General features: G+C 44.0%; 1 protein-coding gene across 1 annotated transcript in view; it reads right to left on the bottom strand.

The window, feature by feature from the left end:
• The window catches only part of LOC144505093 (protein YIPF5-like), a 113,030-nt gene extending 88,632 nt beyond the window's left edge, over window positions 1-24,398 (bottom strand). The window contains exon 1 of the mRNA XM_078230897.1: window positions 24,271-24,398. The gene's annotated coding sequence lies outside the window, so the exon portion shown is untranslated. The remainder of the gene's footprint in view (window positions 1-24,270) is intronic.
• Between the last annotated feature and the right edge of the window lie 2,668 nt (window positions 24,399-27,066).

Below are 27,066 nucleotides of genomic sequence, written 5' to 3' on the forward strand. Positions count from 1 at the left end.
TCCTCAATCCCCATCTGCACAACATCTGTCCCATACCAAAACTGGGGCCATAATTTATGTCATCAATGCCTAAATACATATACTATTTTAGGAATACTGTATAATTAGCCTCTTTGTAAAACACACTTGTACTCATCTTACTCTTTATTTAGTACTTTTCTTCGAATCTAACAGTTTCCAGAAATTTGTTTCCGTGCCCCTGGGTGTGAGCTCTCATATTGACATCCTGTGTAATGTCTTCTACTCCTACTTTGTCCTAAAATCATTGCTTTACCTATCCTTCCCCTATTTAAAAATAAAATCACCCTGCCCTATGTTGTAATCAATAATATGCACAGACTGATCGGTAATTCTTGCTTGAGCTTCCTACCTCCATTCAAGGCTACAGTAACTTTGACAACTGTTGTTAGGGCCGGTTAACCAATGCCACAAGGTGCAAGGTCTTCTGTGATAAGCGCAGAAATGCCTCTGACCTTCTGCCCGGACAGTCAGGTTTCTGTTCACCTCGATAACTCTGTCTTTCGTGGTTGATCCTGTGTTGAGAGTTTGGTGTCTGATGCTTTGCTGCTCTTTTTTCCTCTCTTGTGCTCCTCTGATATCTGGGGTTCTGTTCTTCCTGCAGAGGGTGTTGCTCCTTATCACCAAAAGATTGACAGTTACGTCCTCATTTCCAGCTTAGAATCTTTTTTTCTGTGCAAATGGTTATCCAATTGTCCTTGCCAGTGGTGCTCCTAGCTCAACTTTCCCTGTGATGCCAGGGGGCGTTTTGATTCCATTTTCAAAACCTGGGCACTGAATACTCACTCTCCCTACTACCTGTGCAGTGCCAAGGGCATCCTTACCAAATTCTTTTAATATTCATTTGTGGGACATGGGCGTCGCTGGCTGGCCAGCATTTAGTACCTATCCCTAGTTGCCCAAAGACAGTTGAGAATCGATCACACTGCAGTAGCTTTGGAGTCACGTATAGGCCAGAGCAGGTAAGGACAGCAGATTGCCTTCTCTAAAGGACAATAGGGTCCTGTTCCTTTTGCCCCTTGATCACCTTATGGGGCCAGACTAATACTCTTGGTCAGGCATGATTGGCTCTCCACTCTTTATTACTTTCCCTCAGCTGGTCCATTGTTGAAGACATATGCAACTTGTCCACCCCTTTAAATTTAAACATTACCCCTTGACAAACTCTTAACAAGCTTTTAAATAACGTTAAGTGGCTTCAATAAGAAGTAGAGCGGGACTTGTTTGAAAAGAAAAATTGGCAGAAACTTTTTGCAAGAGTTTCTGTCCCACAAATGAGTCCACAGCATATGCTCCTTCCCATAATTTCCGGAAAAAAATTGATCTAATGAGCAATGTTCTTACCAGTTTACCATCACCAATTCAGCCCAGTCATCAGAGACAAGCAGATGTGAGGTTGTGGGTCTTAATGACAGTTTGAACTGTAACTGCTGCAGCTGGGATTGACTTTTTGAAGTGACATTTTATCTCCTTCAGTCTTGGACCTATTTGTTACTATCTGTGGGAGCGTGAAATGACCGGAGGACTTTGATACACCTTCCTCTGCTTATGACAGAGCAGAAACAGACATGACATTCCCTGCATTATCATGCAGGACGAGAAGGAGAAGAGGAGGTAGGAGGAGGATGAAGGAAAAGAAATTGAAGCAGCATTAAAGGATGATGAATCACAGAATGCCAAAGCACATACAAGGAAGACAAGTCTGATAAGGGTCTTAGTAAAGAGTGGTGTATTATGAGAGTATGGGGGAATGGTAGAACTTTGCCACATAGCCACATTCATGTGAAGGTGATAAATCACAATGAACTATTACTTCACTGGACCACTTCAGACAGATAGGGATAATTTCTGTAATGTTTATTAGGGTGTTATATGGACATGTATATGTCAATTAACTCGTATCTTTCTGATAGACCTGATAGAAGTCTACATGATTATGAGAGGCATGGACAGAGTGGATAGTCAGAAGCTTTTTCCCAGGGTGGAAGAGTCAATTACTAGAGGGCACAGGTTTAAGGTGCGAGGGGCAAGGTTTAAAGGAGATGTACGAGGCAGATTTTTTACACAAAGAGTCGTGGGTGCCTGGAACTCGTTGCCGGGGCAAGTAGTGGAAGCGGATACAATAGAGACTTTTAAGGGGCATCTTGACAAATACATGAATAGGATGGGAAGAGAGGGATATGGTCCCCAGAAGGGTAGAGGGTTTTAATTAAGTCGGGCAGCATGGCCGGTGCAGGTTTGGAGGGCTGAAGGGCCTGTTCCTGTGCTGTAATTTTCTTTGTTCCTTGTTCTATTATTTTGTAAATTGAGTTTGTGTCTTTATATGCCCTGTTTGTGAACAGAACTCCCACTCACCTGATGAAGGAGCAGCGCTCTGAAAGCTTGTGGCTTGTGCTACCAAATAAACCTGTTGGACTTTAACCTGGTGTTGTGAGACTCCTTACAATAACAATCACCGCATTGAACAAATCAGCAAAATGTAACAATGTCCCTTCTGGGATGGCTTTTACCTCCATGAAAAGCAGAACACAACATAAGTATGTGTTCTCTTTTAATAAAATAAACACAGAGGTTCTCAGAAATCAACCAACGTTTTTGTCATAATACTTATCCTAGCTGGTTAACTGTGCCTTTCTTTCTTCTGTCCTGGTGTTTTTCCTATGCTGCCTGAGGTCTTGTTATTTTAAGGCTCGTGGGTTGTGATTTAACACCTGCCTTCTGAACCTACACCCACCGGTGGGAGAGAATCACCGCTGACTGCATGTCTGTAATTTATACTCAGGCAATATGATGATACCTGCTTTTTTCCACTCACAAGGTGCTTTCCTTGGAAAATCAGAAGTCTGGCATCTGTTCTGAGAGAAAACAACTTGAGACAGGTGTGTTCTAGTTATCATCTTTCTATTTGCCCCTGAACCTGTCTCCAGTGATCGGCTGACGGGCTGGACTAATGGAAACTCTCAGATTTTAAAGGCCCTGTAAAAGACATCCTGCATCTCAGTCAGCAGGGTCCGCAAGCCACCACACAACACATTGTCCACTATGTCACCTACTGTCACCAGAATTGTGAGCTGTGTTTCTGTGAATGTGGAGTCTCAGATCATGCCTTGGTTGGTATCTGCTACATAGAAATATACGAATAGGAATGGGCAGTTTAGCCCCTTGAGCCTGTTCCGCTATTTGAAATGATCTTGGTTTATCTGTGACCTATCTCCATATACCTGCCTTTATCCCTATATCTCTTGATATTTTTGACCAATAAAAATATATCAATCTCAGTTTTAAAATTCATAGTTGATCTCCTATCAATAGCCATTTGCAGAAGAGAATTCCAAACTTCCATTACCTTTTGTTTCCTAATTACAGTCCTGAAAGATCTGATTTATGTCCACTAACCCTTGACTCCTCAAGTGGAAATAATTTCCCGAAATCTACCCGATCACTTTCCCTTAATGCCTTGAAAACCTTGATCAAATCATTCCTTTGCCAGGGAATACAACCCTATTTTTGTAACCTCTGCTCATAATTTGACTCTTGGAGTCCAGGTATCATTCTGGTAAACCTGTACTGCACTCCTCCAAGACCAATACAACCTTCCTAAGGTGTGCAGCCCAGAACTGCGAACAGGACTCCATGTGTGGTCTGACCAGGGTTTTGTATAGTTGAAGTATGACTCATACTCCCTTGTATTTTATTCCTTTTGATGTGAAGGCCAGCATGTAATTTGTATTTTTAATTATTTTCTGTACCTGTTCATAACATTTTAATGACCTGTGCATCCCCAAGACTTTTTGGACCTCCACTCATTCTAGATTTTCACTGTTTGGAAAGTACACTGTTCTCGCCTTGGTCCAAAGTGGAGGACATTTGCCTATATTGAAATTCACTTGCCAGTTCTGCCTATTCCTTTAATGTATAAAATCTCTTTGTAATTTTATACTTCTTTCCACACTGCTTAAATACCCACTACTTTGTTCATTGGCAAATTTTGGAAGTGTGATCTTCTAGCTGTCATCTGAGCCAGAATAAATACAGTGAATAGCTGAGGCCCCAGCATGGATCCTGATGGAACACTCCTATTCTACCAATTAGAGTACCTCTCTATTATCTTTACTCTGTCTCCTTCCACTCAGCCAATTTCAGAACCAGGTCAGTCATTTTCCTTCAATTCCATGAGCTTCAACTTCTGTATAATAGTGTATTGTTGAAAAAAGAGACATGTTGTCAAAGCTTTTTATCTTGCACCCATCAGGACAATGTGCAAGAATACCAAATTGTAAATGGAACAACAATTTATACAGAATGAGAAGCAAGTGCTGATTGGCTGGCAATTGAAGTATGATTGGTAGGGGTGTTGCCATGGAGAATGCACCAGTAACTGATAACTGAAAGTTAACGATCAAGCGTTGTTTAAGTTCAAACCAGGCATGTTGACTCTGATTGGTCAAGGTATTGCCTTGGGGAATGACCAGGGAACTATTTAATTGAAAAAGGCACAATCTGTGTACTTTAGTCTTCAAAGGACAGGGCCCTGTGTGTAAATATATACAGCATGCTTAAGTGAGCTGCACTGCTCACTGATAATCTTAAATTGGTTGTCAGTGTAGTTTTTAGCACAATTAGGATTGTTGAGCAAGTGTTAGAATCACATCTAATGTTGGACACTAGGTTTTGATTTTTGCAAGCTCAAGCTGATTGGATACAATCAGAGCCGTGCCTGCTGTGAACAGCCAGAGGGATGTTTTTTGTTATTCTGTCCCGGGATGTGAGCATTGCTGGTAAGGCCAGCATCTGTTGCTCATCCCAAATTGCCCTTGAACTGAGTGGCTTGCTGGGCCATTTCAGAGGGCAGTTAGGAGTCAATCATATTAAGGGGCGGCACGGTAGCACAGTGGTTAGCACTGCTGCTTCACAGCTCCAGGGACCTGGGTTCGATTCCCGGCTTGGGTCACTGTCTGTGTGGAGTTTGCACATTCTCCTCGTGTCTGCGTGGGTTTCCTCCGGGTGCTCCGGTTTCCTCCCACAGTCCAAAGATGTGCGGGTTAGGTTGATTGGCCATGCTAAAAATTGCCCTTAGTGAACTTGGATGCGTAAGTTAGAGGGGTTAGTGGGTAAATATGTCGAGATATAGGCGTAGGGCCTGGGTGGGATTGTGGTCGGTGCAGACTCGATGGGCCGAATGGCCTCTTTCTGTGCTGTAGGGTTTCTAAGATTTCTTTCTAAGATTTCTTCCAAGAAGATTGCTGTGGATCTAGAGTCATATGTAGGTCAGGTCAGGTAAAGACAGCAGATTTCCTTCCCTGAAGGGGCATTATTGAATCAAATGGGTTTTTTCAACAATAGTTTCACGGTCATCATTAGATTTTTTATTGAATTCAAATTTCACCATCTCCTGCGGTGTGATTTGAACCTCGGTCCCCGGAGCATTAGCCTGGATCTTTGGCTTACTAGTCCAGTGGCAATAGTCACCCACTGTCTCCTCATAAAGGTGTGCTGTTAGATATGATCCACCAGTCAGAAGCATGTCCCATCTACCAAACCATAGATAGACAGACATAGCTTTCTGTATCAATGCTGAGATCTGTCTGCCAGTTAGAGATATTGGTTTAATTATTCATATCACTGAAAATTGAATGACATGAGTTTAAGGACATTATAAAGTTAAGCATCACATCAGTTGCAGTTATTGTCACTCAGTTAATTCAATCTTGTTTTTATTTGTTCTCCTCTACTCTTCCAACATTAAACACAACTCATGTTGGAATCCAGAATTAAACATACATTGAACAGAGAACAATACAGCACAGGAACAGGCCCTTAGGCCCGTGATGTTGTGCTGAACTTGACACCATATTAAACTAATCCCTTCTGCCTGCCCTTGGTCCATATTCCTCTATTCCTTACATATTCCTTGCATTTAAAAAAATCTGAGGTGGTTGTTGCAGGGGAGAGGAAGGAGAACACAAATAGAGAAATAAATGTAATAAAACTCTATCTGGGAGAATGGTCAAGGGAAGTGGGGTGAGATGGAAGGGTGGATGAGAAATTTGGCCAGTGAAGAAATTCACCTGCTCGGGCCATGCCACTGGCTTTCTGTGATGTCACTTCCCCTGACGTTTCCCGGAATATGCCCAGCCAGAGTTGCCAACCCAAATCCCTTTAACCCAAACACCTCTGTGCTCAGTGACCTACATCGAATCCAAGACTGGCAACGTCTTGATTTTAAAATTCTCACCCATCTTTTCAAATCTCTCCTTGACTTGGCCCTTCCCCATCTCTGTAACCTACTCCACCCCTACAACATTGTATGATTCATGTTTTCTTTAACTTCTGGTCTCTTGCAAACTCCCGATTTCAAGCACTTCACTATAGCTTATAGTGGCCCACCCCAGTTCTACAATTCGCTCCTGATGGCATTCCACCTCACTCCATCTCCTCCTTCAAGATGCTGCTTAAAACTTATCCCCACCCGTAACTCCTTGTGTCGTTCTGTGTCGAATAACACTCCTGTGACATGCTGGGGATGTTTGTTCTGTTAAAGGTGCTATCTAACTGCAAGCTATTGTATTCTCCCAACTTTACAGCTGGACTGCAAATTGTTTCATAGACCTTGTTGCCTTTGGCAGTCTTAGCTCAATCTCCCAGCCAGTGTCTGGATCTATATGCTGTATCTCCTGCTATTCACATCCAGAGAGGGAAGGTGTGTGAGAATCTTTGCCCAGGAACCAGAGACTCTCAAAAACAATGGCTGTGACCTGTTTAATCAGCACAGAGACAAGCTAACAAACTGCTCATTATTCAAATTCTGTGGGGAAATAACATCTAAGTTAGTTTATCATCTTAACTTCCTATCATTCCAGTCTTTTTAATAAAAACTTACATACATTATGTTTTAAATTGGAAGGTAACTATTTTTCTTTTGGAAATTATAATAATTCTTGTTCACCAGTTAAGGGAAAAATAACATGTTTATTTACAAGTAAAGGCCATACAGAGGCTTGCAGCCACATAGCTGCAGCCAGCTCCCGAAAATGCCTTAAATGGCCTATCCTGTCACAGAAAAAACAGTTGGCCTCTTTTTATCTGCAGGATTCAGAGGAGTGGTTACTCCCACAATGGTAACATTGGGCAGCACGGTGGCACAGTGGTTAGCACTGCTGCTTCACAGCTCCAGGGACCTGGGTTCGATTCCCGTCTTGGGTCACTGTCTGTGTGGAGTTTGCACATTCTCCTCGTGTCTGCGTGGGTTTCCTCCCACAGTCCAAAGATGTGCGGGTTAGGTTGATTGGCCATGCTAAAATTGCCCTTTAGTGTCCTAAGATGTGTAGGTTAGAGGGATTGGTGGGTAAAATATGTAGGGATATGGGGGTAGGGCCTGGGTGGGATTGTGGTTGGTGCAGACTCGATGGGCCGAATAGCCTCTTTCTGTACTGTTGGGCTTCTATGATTTGTTCTATGATTAAATTCTTCCTCAGTGTACACGAATAGGTGCCCGAGTGTGGCGACCGGGGATTTTCACAGTAACTTCATTGCAATGTTAATGTAAGCCTATTTGTGACACTAATAAATAAACTTTAAAAAACATTCTGCTTCAGTCTTTACCAATCAATTTCCTCTTCTAAATGTTCTTGTTTTATTTGTAGCTGAATTCACTTACCAGGTCACATCATCATCTTTATTTTTGGCACCACTGCTGATTGCAGGTTCCCATCCTAACTGGTGAGTGGCATGCTTTATAACTCTTTTTCACCCTCTCCAGCACTCTCCATTGCCAGTGCTATCTCCAACGCTTATTTAAAATTTATATCTGCCTCTGCTGATAACTTCTGTTAAATAGCCTCATTATTCACCCTGAAGACTGATCTGACCCATAGTATATCATTCAAATTGGCTCCAAAGCTGCAGTGCTTGGGATTTGCTTTGAGTTGGTGATATAAGTCGCAATAGTTTCCCTGGAGCTCTCCCCCTTGAATTAAACTTGAATCTCTGAAAAAATGACCAATGGTTTTGGATGGAAATGTGACTTTACCAATTCAATTATCTTACTGAATAACTTGGAGTTGGGAGCGCTTGGAGTTGTGAGACTGTGAATCAAACTGTAAGTCTCTGTCCCACACACACTCAGGAGGATTGCCTTTCTCTTCCCCTCCTCCTCTATTACAGTGGTCTGAAAGTATAAACCCAAACTCTCTATACATTGTGTCCAGCTCTTGATGGAGGCATCAAAAGGATCCAAGGAGGCATCCAAATAGGGGCATTTTTGTAAATACTCTTCTTTGTCTCAACTTCACTCAAATTCAATGGAAACTATTCTTACAGTTCCAGGCTCACTTTTACCCTTGTCACCAAAGTAACAATTCTTGTTCTAGTTAAGGGAAAAACGGCGACACATTTATTTACAGGTAAAGGTTATATAGAAACTTGCAGCCTCCTGGCAGCAACCAGCTCTTCAGAAGGCCCTGGAACCCGAGCCCCCACCTCACTTCCAATTGGCTCCCTGGGTCATGTGATCTTTACATGGTAGATGCAGGGAGGATATTCCCGATGGTGGGGGAGTCCAGAACCAGGGGTCACAATCTGAGGATTCAGGGTAGACCATTTAGGACGGAGGTGAGGAGACATTTCTTCACCCAAAGAGTGGTGAACCTGTGGAATTCATTACCACAGGAAGTAGTTGATGCCAAAACATTGAAAGTATTCAAGAGGCGGCTGGATACAAGGTTATAGGAAAAAAGCAGGATTAGGCTATTGAGTTGGATGATCAGCCATGATCGTAATGAATGGCGGAGCAGGCTTGAAGGGCCAAATGGCCTCCTCCTGCTCCTATCTCCTATGTTTCTACGTTACTCTGTAGATTGATCCTGAAAGAGGCAATCACTACAGAATTGCAGCCAAAAGATATGACAATTGTATATCACGCATGGTTTGAAATTAACTACACTTGTTTACTTCAGGATTTTGTTTCAATTTTATTGTGCCAACTCCAAAAGGGTACAAAACCCTTGGTGCAGATCATCACCAAGGTTGAAACAAACAAGTGAGACGATGCAGTAAACCAGAAAGTGATTAGACGGTGATAAGTTTGGGTTTTAAAAGTCTGCAGAGCATAGAATCATAGAATCCCCACAGTGCAGAAGGATTCAGCCCATTGAGTTTGCACCAACCACAATCCCACCCTATTCCCATAACCCCACATATTTACCCTGCTAATCCCCCGACACTAGGTTCAAGTTAGCATGGTCAATCAACCTAACCCGCACATCTTTGGACTGTGGGAGGAAACCGGAGCAACCGGAAGAAACCCGCACAGACACGGGGAGAATGTACAAATTCCATACAGGCATTCACCCGAGGCCGGAATTGAACCCAAGTCTTTGGCGCTGTGAGGCAGCAGTGCCACCATGCCGCCCCAGTATATAAGATAAAGAAAAGATTTCTATTTATATTGTGCTTTTTTATTCCAATTCTTTTCTCATACCTGGTAAAGACAGACTTTCAACTGTTTCCATAGCCAGTAATGCCTGGAACAGGTTGCTGGTCTGTTGCTTGAGGGACTGTAACCTGGAGCTCCTGACTCAGAGGCAGGGACACTACCCACTATACTGCAAGACCTTAGTGCTTTTCATGATCATCATATACTCTATCACAAAGTGCTTTACAACCAAGCAAGAGGAGGTGATGGCCTAATGGTATTATTGCTAGACTATTAATCCAGAAACTCAGCTAATGTTCTGGGAATCTGGATTTGCATTACGCCACAATAGCTGGTGGAATTTGAATTCAATACAAAATATCTGGAATTAAACCATTGTTGATTGTCGGAAAAACCCATCTGATTCATGGTAAGGACAACAGATTGCCTTCCTTTACGGAAGGCAATCTGCCATCCTTACCCGGTCTGGCCTTCAATTGACTCCAGAGGCACAGCAATGTGGTTGACTCTCAACTGCCCTCTGAAATGGCCTAGCAAGCCATTCAGTTCAAGGGCGACTTGGGATGGGCAATAAATGCTGGCCAGCCAACGACGCCCATGAATGAATATATTAAAAAAATCTTTGAAGTGTAGTCTCTAGTAATATAAGTAACACAGCATCCAATCTGAGCACAACAAACTCCCACAAGCTGCAATGTAATAATGACCAGATAATCTGTTTTTACAATGTTGATTGAGGGATAAATATTGGCCAAAACACCAAGGAAAACCTCCCTGCTCTTCTGCGAAATAATGCCATGAGATCTTTTACATCCATTCAACCAACCTTGGTTTAAGGTTTCATCTGAAAGTTGGCACCTTAGGCCGGATTGTCTGCCTGGAATTTTGTATTCCAGTTTTGGACTTGAAACCAGAACTTTAAAATTCGGAGACAAGGATGCATTCAATGCAGTCACAACTGATGTTCAAAAGGAAAAGAGTGAGAAATCTTGTATACTGTCCATGATAATATTGGTAGGTGTGAATGTTGCATAGTTCTTGTAGAGATAAAGTCTCCATCGTGTTGTCTGGCATTATCAAAGTCCAAAGATGTGCGGGTTAGGTTGATTGGCTGTGCTAAAAATTGCCCTTAGTGTCCTGAGATGTATAGGTTAGAGGGATTAGTGGGTAAATATATAGGGATATGGGGGTAGGGCCTGAGTGAGATTGTGGTCAGTGCAGACTCGATGGGCTGAATGGCCTCTTTCTGTACTGTAGGGTTTCTATGATTCTATGATTCTATGATCACCATGCTAAAGGGATAGATTCCACATAGATCTAGCAATTCAATATTGGGCATCCATGAGATGTCTCACAACACCAGATTAAAGTCCAGCAGATTTATTTGGCAGCACAAGCTTTCGGAGCCTCAAGCTCCTTCAGGTGAGTGAGGACTTGTGTTCACAAACAGTCCTGGCTGGAGACAATACACACCTCTTTAACCTGTGCTTAACCCTCTCTCCACTCACATTGTCTGTACCTTTCAGACTTGATTACCTGCAAAGACTCGCATTCCAACCATTATCTTGTAAATTGAGTCTGTGTCTATATATGCCCTGTTTGTGAACACAACTCCTCACTCACCTGAAGAAGGAGCGAAACTCCGAAAGCTAGTGCTGCCAAATAAACCTGTTGGACTTTAACCTGGTGTTGTGAGACTTCTTGCTGTGCTTACCCCAACGCGGCATCTCTACATCATGGCATCCATGAGACGCTATGGACCATAAGCAGCAGCAGAATTGTACTCAACCACAATCTGTAACCTCATGGTCCGGCATATCTCCCACTCTACCATTACCACCACACCAGGTGATTAACCCTGGTTCAATGAGGAGTGCAGGAGGGCATGCCAGGAACAACACCAGGCATACCTAAAAATAAGTGTCAACTGGTGAAGCTACAACACAGTACTACCTGCTAAACAGCATAAGCAGCAAGTGATAGATAGAGCTAAGTTATTCCACAACCAATGGATCAGATCTAAGCTCTGCAGTCCTGCCACATCGAGTTGCGAACGGTGGTGGACAATTAAATAACATAATGAAGAAGGCTCCACAAATATCCCCTTCCTCAATGATGGAGGAGCCCAGCACATCAGTGTGAAAGTTAAGGCTGAAGCATTCACAATAATCTTCAGCCAGAGGTGCTGAGTAGATGATCCATCTCGGCCTTCTCCAGAGGTCCCCCGCATCACAAATGCCAGTCTTCAGCCAATTCGATTCACTCCACATGATATCAAGAAATGGCTGTAGGCACTGGATACTGAAAAGGCTCTGGGTCCTGACAGTATTCCAGCAATAGTATTGACAGCCTGTTCTCCAGAACAAAGAACAAAGAAAATTACAGCACAGGAACGGGCCCTTCGGCCTTCCAAGCCTGCACCGACCATGCTGCCCGACTTAACTAAAACCCCCTACCCTTCCGGGGACCATATCCCTCTATTCCCATCCTATTCAGGTATTTGTCAAGACGCCCCTTAAAAGTCACTACCATATCCACTTCCATTACTTCCCCCGGCAACGAGTTCCAGGCACCCACTACACTCTGTGTAAAAAATCTGCCTCGTACATCTCCTTTAAACCTTGCCCCTCGCACCTCAAACCTGTGCCCCCTAGTAATTGACTCTTCCATCCTGGGACAAAACTTCTGACTACTCTGCCCATGCCTCTCATAATCTTGTGGACTTCTAACAGATCGCCCCTCAACCTCCGTCGCTCCAGTGAGAACAAACCAAGTTTCTCCAACCTCTCCTCATAGCTAATGCCCTCCATACCAGGCAACATCCAGGTAAATCTTTTCTGTACCCTCTCCAAAGACTCCACATCCTTCTGGTAGTGTGGCGACCAGAATTGAACACTATATTCCAAGTGCCGCCTAACTAAGGTTCTATAAAGCTGCAACATGACTTGCCAATTTTTAAACTCAATGCCCGGCCGATGAAGGCAAGCATGCCGTATGCCTTCTTGGCTATCTTCTCCACCTGCATTGCCACTTTCAGTGACCTGTGTACCTGTGCACCCAGATCCCTTTGCCTATCAATACTCTTAAGGCTCCTGCCTGTCAATACTCTTAAGGGCTAAAAGGGGTCACGAAAAAGCATTGGCCAACAGGATTAAGGAAAATCCCAAGGCTTTTTATACATATATAAAGAGCAAGAAGGAAGCCAGGGAGAGGGTTGGCCCACTCAAGGACAAGGGAGGGAATCTATGCGTGAAGCCAGAGGAAATGGGTGAGGTATTAAATGAATACTTTGCTTCAGTATTCACCAAAGAGAAGGACTTGCTGGATGATGAGCCTGGGAAAGGATGTGTAGATAGTTTGAGTCATGTTAAGATCAAAAAGGAGGAGGTATTGGGGTTCTTGAGAAACATTAAGGTAGACAAGTCCCCAGGGCCTGATGGGATATACCCCAGAATACTGAGAGAGGCAAGGGAGGAAATTGCTGGGGTCTTGAGAGAAATCTTTGTATCCTCACTGGCTACAGGGGATGTCATGATGTGGAGATGCCAGCGTTGGACTGGGAAAAACAGATATAACCTGGTGTTGTGAGACTTCTTACAGGGGAGGTCCCAGAGGATTGGAGAATAGCCAATGTTGTTCCTTTGTTTAAGAAGGGTAGCAAGAATAATCCAGGTAATTACAGGCCGGTGAGCCTTACATCAATGGTAGGGAAATTATTGGAGAGGATTCTTCGAGACAGGATTTATTCCCACTTGGAAATAAGTGGACGTATTAGTGAGACGCAACATGGTTTTGTGAAGGGGAGGTCGTGTCTCACTAACTTGATCGAGTTTTTCAAGGAAGTGACAAAGATGATTGATGAGGGTAGGGCAGTGGAAGTTGTCTACATGGACTTTAGTAAGGCCTTTGACAAGGTCCCTCATGGCAGATGGGTGCCGAAGGTGGAATCGCATGGGATCAGAGGTGAGCTGGCAAGGTGGATACAAAACTGGCTCGGTCAAAGGAGACAGAGGGTAGCAGTGGAAGGGTGCATTTCTGAATGGAGGGCTGTGACAAGTGGCATTCCTCAGGGATCAGTGCTGGGACCTTTGCTGTTTGTAATATATATAAATGATTTGAGGAAAATGTAACTGGTTTGATTAGTAAGTTTGCCGGTGACACGAAGGTTGGTGGATTTGCGGACAGCGGTGAGGACCATCAGAGGATACAGCAGGATATAGATTGGTTGGAGACTTGGGCGGAGAGATGGCAGATGGAGTTTAATCCAGACAAATGTGAGGTAATGCATTTTGGAAGGTCTAATACAGATAGGAAATATACAGTAAATAGCAGAACCCTTAAGAGTATTGACAGGCAAAGGGATCTGGGTGTATTGGTACACAGGTCACTGAAAGTGGCAATGCAGGTGGAGGAGATAGTCAAGAAGGCATACGGCATGCTTGCCTTCATCGGCCGGGGCATTAAGTTTAAAAATTGGCATGTCATGTTGCAGCTTTGTAGAACTTTAGTTAGGCCGCACTTGGAATATAGTGTTCAATTCTGGACGCCACACTACCAGAAGGATGTGGAGGCTTTGGAGAGGGTACAGAAAAGATTTAGGAGGGCATTAGCTATGAGGAGAGATTGAAGAAACTTGGTTTGTTCTCATTGGAATGACAGAGGTTGAGGGGCGACCTGATAGAAGTCTACATGATTATGAGAGGCATGGACAGAGTGGATAGTCAGAAGCTTTTTCCCAGGGTGGAAGAGTCAATTACTAGGGGGCACAGGTTTGAGATGTGAGGGGCAAGGTTTAAAGGAGATGTACGAGGCAGATATTTTACACAGAGAGTAGTGGGTGCCTGGAACTCGTTGCCGGGGGAGGTAGTGGAAGCGGATACGGTAGTGACTTTTAAGGGGCGTCTTGGCAAATGCATGAATAGGATGGGAATAGAGGGATATGGTCCCCGGAAGGGTAGGGGGTTTTAGTTAAGTTGGGCAGCATGGTCGGTGCAGGCTTGGAGGGCCGAAGGGCCTGTTCCTGTGCTGTAATTTTCTTTGTTCTTTGTTCTTTGTCCTATCAAAGCATTCTTTGACTGGTTATGGCATCAAAGAACCCCAGCAAAACTGAGGGCAATGGGACTCAGGGGAAAATTCCCTACTGGTCAGAATGATACCTAGCACAAAGAAAGATGGTTGTGGTTATCGGAGATCAATCATCCTAGTTCCAAGTCATCACTGCAGGAGTTTCTCAGGATAGTGTCCTAGGCCCAACCATCTTCAGCTGCTTCGTTATTATCACGTCAGAAGTAGGGATGGTTGCTGATGATTGCACAATGTTCAGCATGGTATGCTGATAGTGAAGCAGTCCATGTCTAAATGCTGCAAGACCTGGACAATATCCAGGCTTGGGCTAACAAGTGACAAGTAACATTCGTATCACACAAATGCCAGGCAATGACCATCCCCAACAAGAGAGAATCTAACCATCACCCCTTGACATTCAATGACATTTCTATCGCTGAATCCCCCACTATCAATATCCTCGGGGTTATCATTAACCAGGACTGAATTGGACTCGTCATCCAAGCCAACGCACCCTTTTAATTGGCATCCCATTCACAAACATTATCTCCTTCCACCACTGACGCACAGTAACAACATTGTGTTCCATTTACAAGATCAGGAACTCACCAAGGGTCCTTAGGCAGCACCTTCCAAACCCACAACCACGACCATCTAGAAGGACAAGGGCAGCAGACATGTGAGAACACCACCACCTGAAAGTTCCCCTCCAAGTCATTCATCATCCTGACTTGGAAATATATCGCCGTTCTTTCACTGTTGCCGGGTCGAAGTCTTGCAACTTCCTCCCTAACAGCATTACACCCACAGGGCCTGCAGCAGTTCAAGAAGTCAATTCACCCCACTTTCTCAAGGGCAATTAGAGATGAGCAATAAATGTTGGCCTAGCCAGCGACACCCACATCCCATAAATGAACTGAAAAAAAATGTAAGCGGGTCACATAGTTCTGAGTAAGAAATAACAGGAACAGTCTCTTTATAAAGTCATGACATGAGAAGGAAGAGGATGACAGATCTATATGTGAATCTTAAGGGGAAACAGAGAAGAAAATTCAAAGGTGAGATGACATATCTGTCAATCAAGGGTCATGATGGAAAGGTTTGAGGCTAGAAATGAGAGAAGCTTCATCTATTGGATGATTGGTCTTTTATTTTATCTTGTTCAGGAAATAACTTTTGTGGTTAACATTTTTAATAGTAATGCACTAAAAATTTCACATTTAAGCCTTTACACATTTAAAATTTAAATTCAAAACTCATTCCTGCAACGTGATACGGACATGGGGCATAGGTTGCAGAGGCGGGAAACGTTATGCAGAGGGAAAAGGAAAAGGAGGGCTCTCCACGGAATCCTCTACTCACTCAAGGTCTTCAGAGATCACTTTCTACTTCCAGCTCAGTCGGGGGAAATGGATGAAGCCCCTCTATGATTCAGCAAGGAGATTGTCACCACTGTGTCACCTCCTTCAACAGGACAAACAACTGCACAGACAGTGGTCATCAGGTTACTACCAACCTCAAACTTCTACAGACACAGATACTGCCAGGATGGAGCATGTGACTTTACCAACTTTTCCCAATTCGTTATCCACCAGGGAGTTGATGGACACCCTGTACTCTAAGAAAAGGCGCTTTTATTTCTTGCCAGGCAAAAGCAGGGGCGCACGTACATTGCTTTGTCAGAGTATTGAGATTCCCAGTGGTACAGGAAACCATTGACTACACACTTGTCTTCTCCAAACTCCACACATAAACAGGGAGAGGCAGAGAATCCATCAACAGGCAGTTGTTCAGCCACCATGTTTAGAACATCAATTGAAACATGCCTGCTATCCTGGTAGCAGCCATGATGCCTTCATCATGAGGTAGTCAGCCTTTCCCAGTGCCTGGACTGCCAAGATGTTGGCTACTTGGGGACGCTCCACACACCTGGCTCATGACTGGCATCTGCCATCCAATCACAGGAATACAATAAACCTGTGACAAAAGCCACACAGGCACTTGGAATATCATGGAGCAGATAATCAGCATTCTGAAGCTATGTTCCACTGCCTGGACCATTCTGGGAGAGTCACTCACGGTAATCCGCTGAAGGACAGACCTTTGAGCGTGTACAAGCCAATGCTGAACACTGAGATTCGCAGCTATGATTACAGCAGTCTGAACCTGTATGACACCAAGCTGGGTTTGTACGGCACTAAGCATGAATTGCATGACCTCAGTACACTGAAGTGCAGCAGTGAGACATTGGGTGGTTTCTGTCCATTCTATAGTGAAAGCTGAGACAGCATAGAGTCATAGAGTCACAGAGGTTTACAGCTTGGAAACAGGCCCTTCAGCCCAACTTGTCCATGCCGCCCTTTTTTTTTAAACCCCTAAGCTAGTCCCAATTTCTCGCATTTGGCCCATATCCCTCTATACCCATCTTAACTATGTAACTGTCTAAATGCTTTTTAAAAGACAAAATTGTACCCGCCTCTACTAGTACAAAATATTGCAAAACAGTTGGATCTGCAAATGCTGTCATGGAGATATAAAGGGTGGGCTACACATGCTGCATGGATCTTTGCGGCAAGTTGAAGCTGAACTCCTCCACTTGGATGATCCAGCACAATTGTCAATGCATCAAACATCTTCCTATGTATAACCATCAGTGTTCTTGCCCTCTGGATGAGCAGTCACACACACTATCCATTCTGCCTGGCCTGTCTGCAACTACAAGTACGGATCCCAACTCCATTCTGCCATCCAAGGTGAATACTGCGCCAGTATCTGAACCGCGATTATCAGCTCATGTGACTGTGCATCTTCCTCAATGGTCTGGAGCAGCTCGGAACTTTCCTCGTGAAGCAATAGAGGATGGCCAAATGGCAGGGCCTGGGTAGCTGAAAGCCGAAATACAGACTGAGAGGGTTGGAGTGAGGGTCGGGGGAGGGAGGGGAGAGGGGCGGCGGGGAGATTGGGTGGTCACACCACCTGCACAAGCCAGATAGCAGGATGAGGGTCAGGTGGAATTTGAGAGGGGGCATAAGGCACACTGCCGCTCTGGATATTCTCAACGGGGTCGTGTTCAACAGCCTCAGTCACAGCCACCTCCATGATGGGCTATCAGACCCTCCTAAGGACTCCTGATGCAGGGGTGCTGGTCACACTCAGACTCCAGTCTGTTCCTTCTCGTTCCGGGCCATTATGCCCTGTGTGAGAGAGAGGAAGAATGTCTGTCAGTGTGTTTGGGTGATACGCCTGCAATGAATGAACAGCTGGAGTTATCTGGAAGCAGTGAGAGGCGGGAGTGATGCTAGCAGCATTGAAAGATTTGTGGGGGTGAAATGGAATATATGAACATTAGGCCTGAGTCCTGGTAAAGATTACTGGTGTGTGAGTGATGAAACTGTGCTGCCACACACTTTGTTCTTCTCATTGTCTTTAAATATTTTTGTTTCTTAGTTATTAAAGTTTTGGAAATGTGAGAAGAGGCTGTTTGCCTGGGAGTGTGTGGTTGGAGCTTATGTGATGTAACCTGCAGGAATATGTCCAACAAAAGTTGGCACCCTTAGTGCCCCTGGATGCCAGATATCAAGCTTTTAGTTCTGTTAATCCCGTGCAGTCCCAAAAGAGAGGATATAAATTTCCTTTTCTTTTTCTGGCTGTTAACTGTCTTTTGTGAGATGAGTTTGGACACTGTTAATCCAGTGGCTATTAGTAACTAGTGCCAAAATAGGGGCTGTCAGAGAAATGGAAAAGATGTTGCACAAGTGGTGTAGATCTGACGTTAGGCTGGAGTACATTGTTGCTCTGCATTTGCATTTTATGACCTAGTAGTGTTTTATTTAATATGTGCATGCTTGATGCATCAGCGGCTACAAACAGGAATAATTTCAGCAATGACTATTCACCCTGAATTAAAGTTATATAGATGTTTTTAGCTTCTGCAAAATAAAGCTGCAACTGTACTAAATACCAAGTGCTGTCCATTTTGGGCCGACACAGCAGCACAGTGGTTAACACAGCTGCCTCACAGCGCCAGGGACCCAGGTTTGATTCCAATTTGGGTGACTGTCTTTGTGGAGTTTGCACATTCTCCCCATGTCTGCGTGGGTTTCCTCTGGTGCTCCGGTTTCCTCCCACAGTCCAAAGATGTGCAGGTTGCACTGATTAGCCATGATAAATTGCCCCTTAGAGTCAGGGGGACTAGCAGAGTAAATGCATGGGGTTATGGGGATAGCGCCTGGGTGGGATTGTGGTCGGTACAGACTCGATGGGCCAAATGGCCTCCTTCTGCACTGCAGGATTCTATGATTCCAACAGAGCAATAACTGAATGAGATGACTCTGCAATCAGCACTCCCTATGTAAGGACATCCTCCATCTAATAAATTCTTTCTTTCTGATGTACTGTGGTTTCTTTGTCACGTCACCTGAGAGTGCCAAACCCACTGGCTGCAACACTTTGTAGAATCACCCGGTCAATGGCCTGCTAAATAAGAAAAACAACCAGTCGGCACTGCTGGATCGTGCATCCAGTTATGTTATGCAAGATCGCAGGTTCCCAAAGCAGGTCTTGACTGGGAGGGAGGAAGAGAATAGCAGAGTGCAGGCAGTCGGTGGCAGCCAATGCAGTCCACCAATCAGAATACCCAACACTGCCTCCACCTCCCCACAGCACTCAGCACGGTGGCACAGTGGTTAGCACTGCTGCCTCACAGCGCCAGGGACCCGGATTCGACTTTCATCTTGAGTCACTGTCTGCACATTCTCCCCGTGTCTGCGTGGGTTTCATCCTGGTGCTCCAGTTTCCTCCTACACTCCGAAAGACGTGCTGGTTAGGTGCATTGGCCATGCTAAGTTCCCCCTCAGTGTACCCGAACAGGCACCGGAGTGTGGCGACAAGGGGATTTTCACAGTAACTTCATTGCACTGTTAATGTAAGCCTTACTTGTGACACGAATAAATAAACTTTAAACTTAGTATCATCCCTTCCCACAGAACCCCCAGGTACAGTACACACTGATACTGCTGCTGCCTCTCACAATGGCTGTAAAGTCATGCAGGAGAAACCATTAGAAAAAAAAAGAATGAGAGTGGGAGAGCAGGGGGAAAGAGGGAGATTGAAGTTCAACAGGAAAGTAATGAAATGGAAATACGGGTGGGAAGGGAAAGCGGTTGAAATAGCTAGTCCAAGGTCGTCAAGAAACACGCCATAGTCTGGGAGTTGGACATGTTATTTCATGATGGTCAGTGGCACAAGACAATTGTGGCCTTGTTTTTATTTTGACAGTAAGCACAAGAAGCCCAACACACACACGCAAGGCAGAAAATCCCTCCCTTTGTCACATTAACATTTTACTGCCAATAAATCTTCTATCATTGAGGTTTTATTTTAAACAGATTGCGGCTGGATTCACAGACCACTGTATTTCTTAACATACATTCTATCTGGCGAGAAATATCATGATTGGTTTCTGCTGCTGGCAGTCTCTTAGCTATTTCAAAGCAAAGAGATTTGCCTGTGTAAAAGCACGTTGCTAAGTTACAGTAGTGTACACGGAATGAAGATGTTAGAATTTTCCAAAGAGTTCAAAACCATTTGTTATATTTTAAGCAGCTTTTCAAGAAACTGATAATTGAAACCTTGTGAATATCCAACACAAAAGCGCTTAGAGAAAGTAGCACTGAGCGAATATTGGCACTTTAACTGGGCACAGTTACATGTGTTGAAACATCAGTGCATTATTCCACCATAATGAGGGACATGGTTTCAATCTCTTATGTCCCTAATTTATTAACCTCAGTCATGCTACTCTGAAGAGGCATTGAACAGAATACACCTGCCATCACATAAGGTGAAGGGGAAATGGGAGTTGGGCTACCGTCACAGTCCATCACGAAAGCAGATCCAAGGAGCGTCTCTGAACAGGTCTCCCTTCTACTGACTCATGGAAACGTGCCAACTGGAGCAGATAGTTCAGCACCTCACAGTTGGAACTAGTGCCTGACCTCTAAACTGAGGGGCCAGGGAGAGCAGAGCAGGACTTGTATTTTCACACGCATGCACACATAAACTATATGCGGAGGGCAAGAAAATCACACACTCTCTGTGAAATATTTAGACACACGCTAGATATGACCAAAGATCACATGAGACCCAAGGCCATCAAAACATTCTGTTCAAATGTGGCTGAGTCACATAACTTCTAATACACAGGAATGCATAGGATAACATAAGCTATATGGCACAGAAATAGGCCACTCAGCCTTGCCAGCCCATGCTGGCTATGCTCCACCCAAGCCTCCTCCTTATTTTTACCCATCTTTTTGTGTCTAAATCTACCATTGTAATCCTCTATTCCCCTCTCACTCATTTGCTTGTCCAGCATTCCCTTAAATGCATCTATCCGCTTCAGCTATTCTCTGTGCTCACAAGTTCCACATTCTCACTACTCTCAATAATTCTGAATTTCCTGTTTGGATCTCTTGGTGACTATCTTATATCGATGGCCTCCAGTTATGTTTTACCCCACAAGAGGAAACATTCTCTCTGCATCTACTCAATATAAACCTTTCAGAATTTTAAAGACCTCTGTTAAGTCAACCCTCTGCCTTCTTTATTCAATACAAAAGTGACGCAGCCTTTCAATCCTTTCCTGAAATGTATAATTAACATTTTCTGGTTTCATCCTTGTAAATTGTCTCTGCGTCCTCTCCAGGGCTTCCCCACCGGTGTGAACAGAGATTTCAATAGCTCACCGGCACAGCAGGGACAGCGAGCCATTGAAATTTCCATTCGCACCGGTGGCCCAGAAGATCCCGTTGGCATGAAGGACTAGAAAATTCCAGCCCAGTGCCTTTATATCCTTTTCATAATATGACAACTAGAACTGCAACCAATACACCAAGTGGGGTCGAACCAAGATTCAAATTAGGTTAGTTCATTCTAACTTCAATTTTCCTTTATCGTAGAGCAGGTCTTTCATTTCATATCCAGTGTCAACAAAGACCAAATTCTTCTACTTTTCAACTGAAATAAAACCTATACTTGTTTTTTGCTTTTGCTTTCTTTTTTATGGCCTTGCAACTCTTAATGATTGGTGTATTTGTACTTTGTACTTTGATTCCTTTGTTGCTCTACGCCACAGACTTGCACCCTACAAGTAATAAACGCACTGCCTAATCTTCCAACCAAAACGTAATACTTCACATTTATCTATGTTGAACTTAATTTGCCAATTATTTGCCCATTTTGCAATTATATTAAAGTCCTCCTGTAACCATGTTTTCTGCAGGATTTTGTGGATTTTAAATTTTTTCAATAGAATTATTTTCTTCTGAGAATCACGATAGGGTAATTGGTTAGTTCGACAGTGTGGTCTGCAGATGGGTGTCAGTAGAGGTGAAGGGAAGGAAATTGGAGACAGCAACAGTACTTAGAACAAACAGAAGCAGAAACGCGGGGTGAATCAAATAGTTATTTGGATGAATACAAAAGAAAAGTGTGGGAAGTTCAATAACAGGAAGAGAGTGGGAGGAGGGTGAGCGGAATGAGATCAGAGCAAGAGCTCAGATCGGGGAGGGGGAGGTCAGGGCAGGCAGAGAGAGCGCAGCAAGTTGTAATTTTTGAGTAGAGGGCAATACCTGCCCTTTCATATTTACCACTGGATAAAAGTAAAGAGAAAAACTATTTGTAAAAGAATAATTTCATGTGTCTCAATTAATTAAAAGCAGAAAGAGGAGGACTGAGTGACTGTAGTGTAGAGATAACTAACGACATAGCAGCATAGGTTTCTCTTCGTACAGTTGAACCTCATATCAAGTCTCATTAATCCATTTTGTGGGTCACAAACTCTCACAAATTAAGTTGAAATACACAAGAGAAAAGCCATGAGCAGTAATTCAGCTTTGGCGCCTTGCATATGAACGTACGAAACAGGACCAGAATTAGGCCAGTTGGCCTCTCAAGCCTGCTCTGTCACTTGGTGAGATCATGGCTGATTTGTGTTTGTGTTTCAAGTTCTACATTCCCATCCACCCACGGTTCCCTTGCCTAACAAGAATATAACCTTTATGACAGAATAAATGAAAAAAGTTCATTACACCTGCTTGATCAAATTGATAAGCCCTTTATGTTCAGTGCACTGATAATGCTCATAGTCTGAATTCGCAACAGTCAATGTAACAGGGCTAAAGAAAAGAAATAATGGGCTTAGATTTTTCGATAGTTATTGCAGCACCATCGTTACTCCTTTGTGACTGTTCGCAGATTCTGGGGGCTTGATTTTCAATTCAGGGTCAGGAATTCAATGCCTGGATAATTTCCTGGTTCTGACCCTGTGCCATATCGATGTCGCTCATGTGGCGCAATCTCCAAATGCAAATGCCAACTGAAAGATACCTGATCTGGAGCAAAAAAATTCCTAAGGCCAAATATTTCTCCTCATAAAAATAATCACTCAATTGTTCCCGCATTGAACTTATGTTGAACATGTTGTCCAGGTTTGGTGGTTTAAGAATTGAGAAAGTCAGCTTCTCGACCTCCCTGGTCCGTTAACAAGCTCCTCAAAGAGCTTAATGAGAAACTAACTGGAGCTGAGCAGGTTCCCAACTACACCACTGCCCCCTCCCCCAAACTGCGACCCTGGCTTTGAAAATTCTAGCCAGTCCCAGATGCATCGGACATTGATGCACCATCTGGGGGGGGATGCTATTTTCAGAGCATGCCCATTCCTGTTTTCACCTACAAACATGATTGAAAATACTGACCCTGGAGTCCACATCCCTCTACTTTCTCAGAAGGCTCAGGAAATTTGACATGTCCGCTACAACTCTCACCAATGTTTACAGATGCACCATAGAAAGCATCCTTTCCATATTTACCACAGCTTGGTATGGTTCCTGCTCTGACCAAGACCGCAATAAACTACAAAGGGTCGTGAACGTAGCTCAGTCCATCACGCAAACTAGCCTCACATTCCATTCACTCCATCTATGCTTCCCTCTGCCTCAGAAAAGCAGCCAGCATAATCAAGGAACCCACACACCCCGGGCATATTCTCTTCCACCTTCTTCTGTCGGGGAAAAGATACACAAGTCTGAGGTCACGTACCAACTGACTGAAGAACAGCCTGCTGCCATCAGACTTTTGAATGGACCGACCTTGTATTCAGCAGATCTATCTCTACACCCTAGCTATGACTGTAACACCATATTCTGCACCCTCTATTTTCCTTCTCCCCTACGTGCTCTATGAACAGTATGCTTTGTCTGCATAGTGCGCAAGAAACAATACTTTTCACTCTATCCCATCACATGTGACAATAAGAAATCAATCAAATCAAAACATTGTACAATTAAACCTGGAAATTAACAAGTTGCTATGAACGATTTTACACATCTCCATAGGATACACTGTTGAAGACCCCTCAATCCATAATTAAGCAGAAATCACTGAATCAACAAGAGCGTACACTTCTATGCTATTCATCTTGATATGGACTTGTTTCAAAAGGTTGCACCTTGTTGAATGAGGTGTAACTGGATTCTTAATGTTTATAGAATGCCAAGTTTCTCAATTATGATAAAAATTTATGTATTTCTAAAAATTGTTTTTCTAATGATATTTCAGCTTTTACCGAAATACCATGTCTATATTCCAATCATTTATTTTACTCTGTAAAATTTTATTTAAAACTTAAAAATTCAGTGCGATTCATTTCCTGGTATAATGCCTGTGAGGATACTTCAACGTGATTTGCTGCTTACCCTGCTTGCCGACATCACTGTTGCTGGATGCCTGGAGATCCCCTGGACATGACATCAGGTACAAACTGGCAAGTGGGAACTCCACACCATGCCACAGATGTTGCTTTGTGGTCTTCTCCGAAGCCAACAGCAAGCACTTTTGTTTCACTGCTGACCACAATATCCAAGCCGGTCATGAAGCATCTGAAAAAGATAAGTTAACACTTTAGGTGTGGACCTTTCGTTGGAACAGGAAATGAGAAGATAAGCAAGCACTTTATATAACTGAACAAAATAGGCGTGGGAAAGGACAGAGGAGCAAAATAGGCAACAACAAGAAACACCCATAGTGATCACTCCTGTCATAAACAGGCAGTTTGTGAGTTTAAATAGATTTTTTCAACTAGTGGAAAGAAGTGAAAATAGAAGAATTATATATGAAAGGAAAACTCAGGTGTGGCAATCAGATTATTATAAAATGAAAGAGTTTGTAAGCAGCTAGAAATTGTGGCTTAAAGGACTTGGAAAGAAATGCACACAAAAATAGAGGCAAATTGAGTGGAAGAAAGTAGGGAGAAACAGGCAAGGAAATAGAAAATCCTAGATTTAAAGTTACTCATGTTGAGGCAGATATGAGAGCCATGAGACTGCTCAGAAGAAAGAGAATACATCGCAGGAACTAATGGGTACACAGTGATTAATTTAAAGAACAGTAAATTGTGGTGTTGTGTGCCCATGACTTCCCTCAATGTGATACCTGTGAGCATTGCCCCCCCCCATGGGGAGCACAGGGATGTGGAATAGGTTTGACTGACACCTGAAACTTTTTGGAAATTTGGTCGCCCGCTAATCTCTACATCTGCACAAGCTCAGTACAGTTCCTCCATTGCTAACTCTGATGCTCGCTGCTTGAACTCTGTAATATTCCCCAGTTCAGGCTGTCCTCCTCCCGTCTTCTCTCTCTCTTGCTGTGCCATAACCTGTATGAAAAGAGAAGATGGGATTGAGAACAATTGGGTTCCAGGTATCCTTCTCATTCTTCCAGTCGTACACATAGCTCACTGGATTGTGTGTCATGTGATCGATATACTGCAGGTCATCCACCAGCGTTTTGGGGCAACACCTCCAGAGTGCTGAGTCCATGCAGATAGAAGGATAAGGCTCACTACGGGAATAGCGCCCACAGAATTGCTCATGGGCAGACGACTCCAGACCAGATTAAGTTTGATCTTCCCAAAGTGGAAAAGCAACAAGAAGCCCAACACAAAGGTCATGATTACAGCAGCCGGGAGTGACAGTTGGAGGCCGGTGAAGAAGTTTGGGTAAAGAATTACACCAAGGTTCCCGCATAGTTACCAGGAACAATGGACTCTAGGATGGGGCCTGGATTCTACAGGACGAGGCCATCCTGAAAAAACATTTGGATCAGTTGCGGCCCTCAAAATCGTAGTTCATTCAGAAGCCAACTGTGTCCAGCGGGCCAAGAACTGAGGAGAGTCCTCCCAGACTCGTAGGGGGAAGCGTGGTGGCACAGTGGTTATCACTGCTGCCTCACAGTGTCAGGGACCTGGGTTCAATTCCAGCCTCGGGTCACTGTCTGTGTGGAGTTTGCACATTCTCCTCGTGTCTGCATGGGTTTCCTCCGGGTGCTCCGGTTTCCTCCCACACTCCAAAGATGTGTGGCTTAGGTTGATTGGCCGTGCTATATTGCCCCTTAGTGTCATGAGGATAGATATATGAGGTTACAGGGACAGGGCCTGCGTGGGATTGTTGAAGGTGCAGGCTAGATGGGCCAAATGGTCTTCTTCTGCACTGTAGAGATTCTATGATTCTACGATTCAGACCAGCCGGCCCCGCCTCTCCATCACCCATAGGAGTCCAAAATGGACACTGCAGACAAAGCTGCGGCTACTCCTCTGCTGCCTGGGGGAGGGAGCGAATCAGAACTCCGGCACTCACGTTGTAAGAGATGGGCACCTGTTAGATACAGTCCTTCCACATCGGACACTGAGTTGGAGTATCCAGATGTAGCACAGCTTCATACATTGTGCAAGAGAACCATGAGGCGTATGAACCGCCAAGATTCCTCGGATGTAGGAGGGGAGGGGTGTAATGACTTCAACAAGGCCCATGACGTTGGTCTCTTGCAGCTTGAGCTCCTTGATTGAGGTCAATATTGCCTGCCCAATCAGGGAGCCTCACCTATATAAGTAAAGGAGTGCCAGGTCCACTGGCACTCCGGATTCTGACTTTGTACCTGGCAGAAAACTCTTCCAGATCCCACACCTGCCATGGGACTTAGGCCCGGAATGGAAAATTCCGGCCACTGTTCGGAGTGAAAAAAACTTAGCAGAGGAAGATAGTGATTAATGAAATTGATTGGACCATTATGCAATTTTAGGACCCAAAAGTATCCCTTGTGGGGAGCAGAGAGGATTGGAGCCACAATCAGTGCCAGCCACATTCAGCTTTAGAAGGCTTTTTTTTCAGAAAATGAATCAGTTCTGTACATTTCTTTTGATTCATTAACAGGATGTGGATGTTACTGACAAGACCAGCCTTTATTGCCCACCCTCACTGACCTTGAGAAGGTGGGAGTGAGCTACCTTCTTGAATAGTGTCTTGTTAGGTCATTTCAGAGGGCAGTTCAAAGCCAACCTCATTGCTGTGGATTTCAAGGTAAATATAAACAGGACCAGATCAGCATGACCCATTTACTTTCCTAAAAGGCCTAAGTGATCTAAACAGATTTTTAGCTTCATTACAACCACTACTGATACTACTTTTTATTCCAGATTCACTAAATAATTAAATTTG

This window comes from Mustelus asterias, chromosome 16 (genome assembly GCF_964213995.1).
Source record: "Mustelus asterias chromosome 16, sMusAst1.hap1.1, whole genome shotgun sequence".
Classification (NCBI taxonomy): Eukaryota; Metazoa; Chordata; class Chondrichthyes; order Carcharhiniformes; family Triakidae; genus Mustelus; species Mustelus asterias.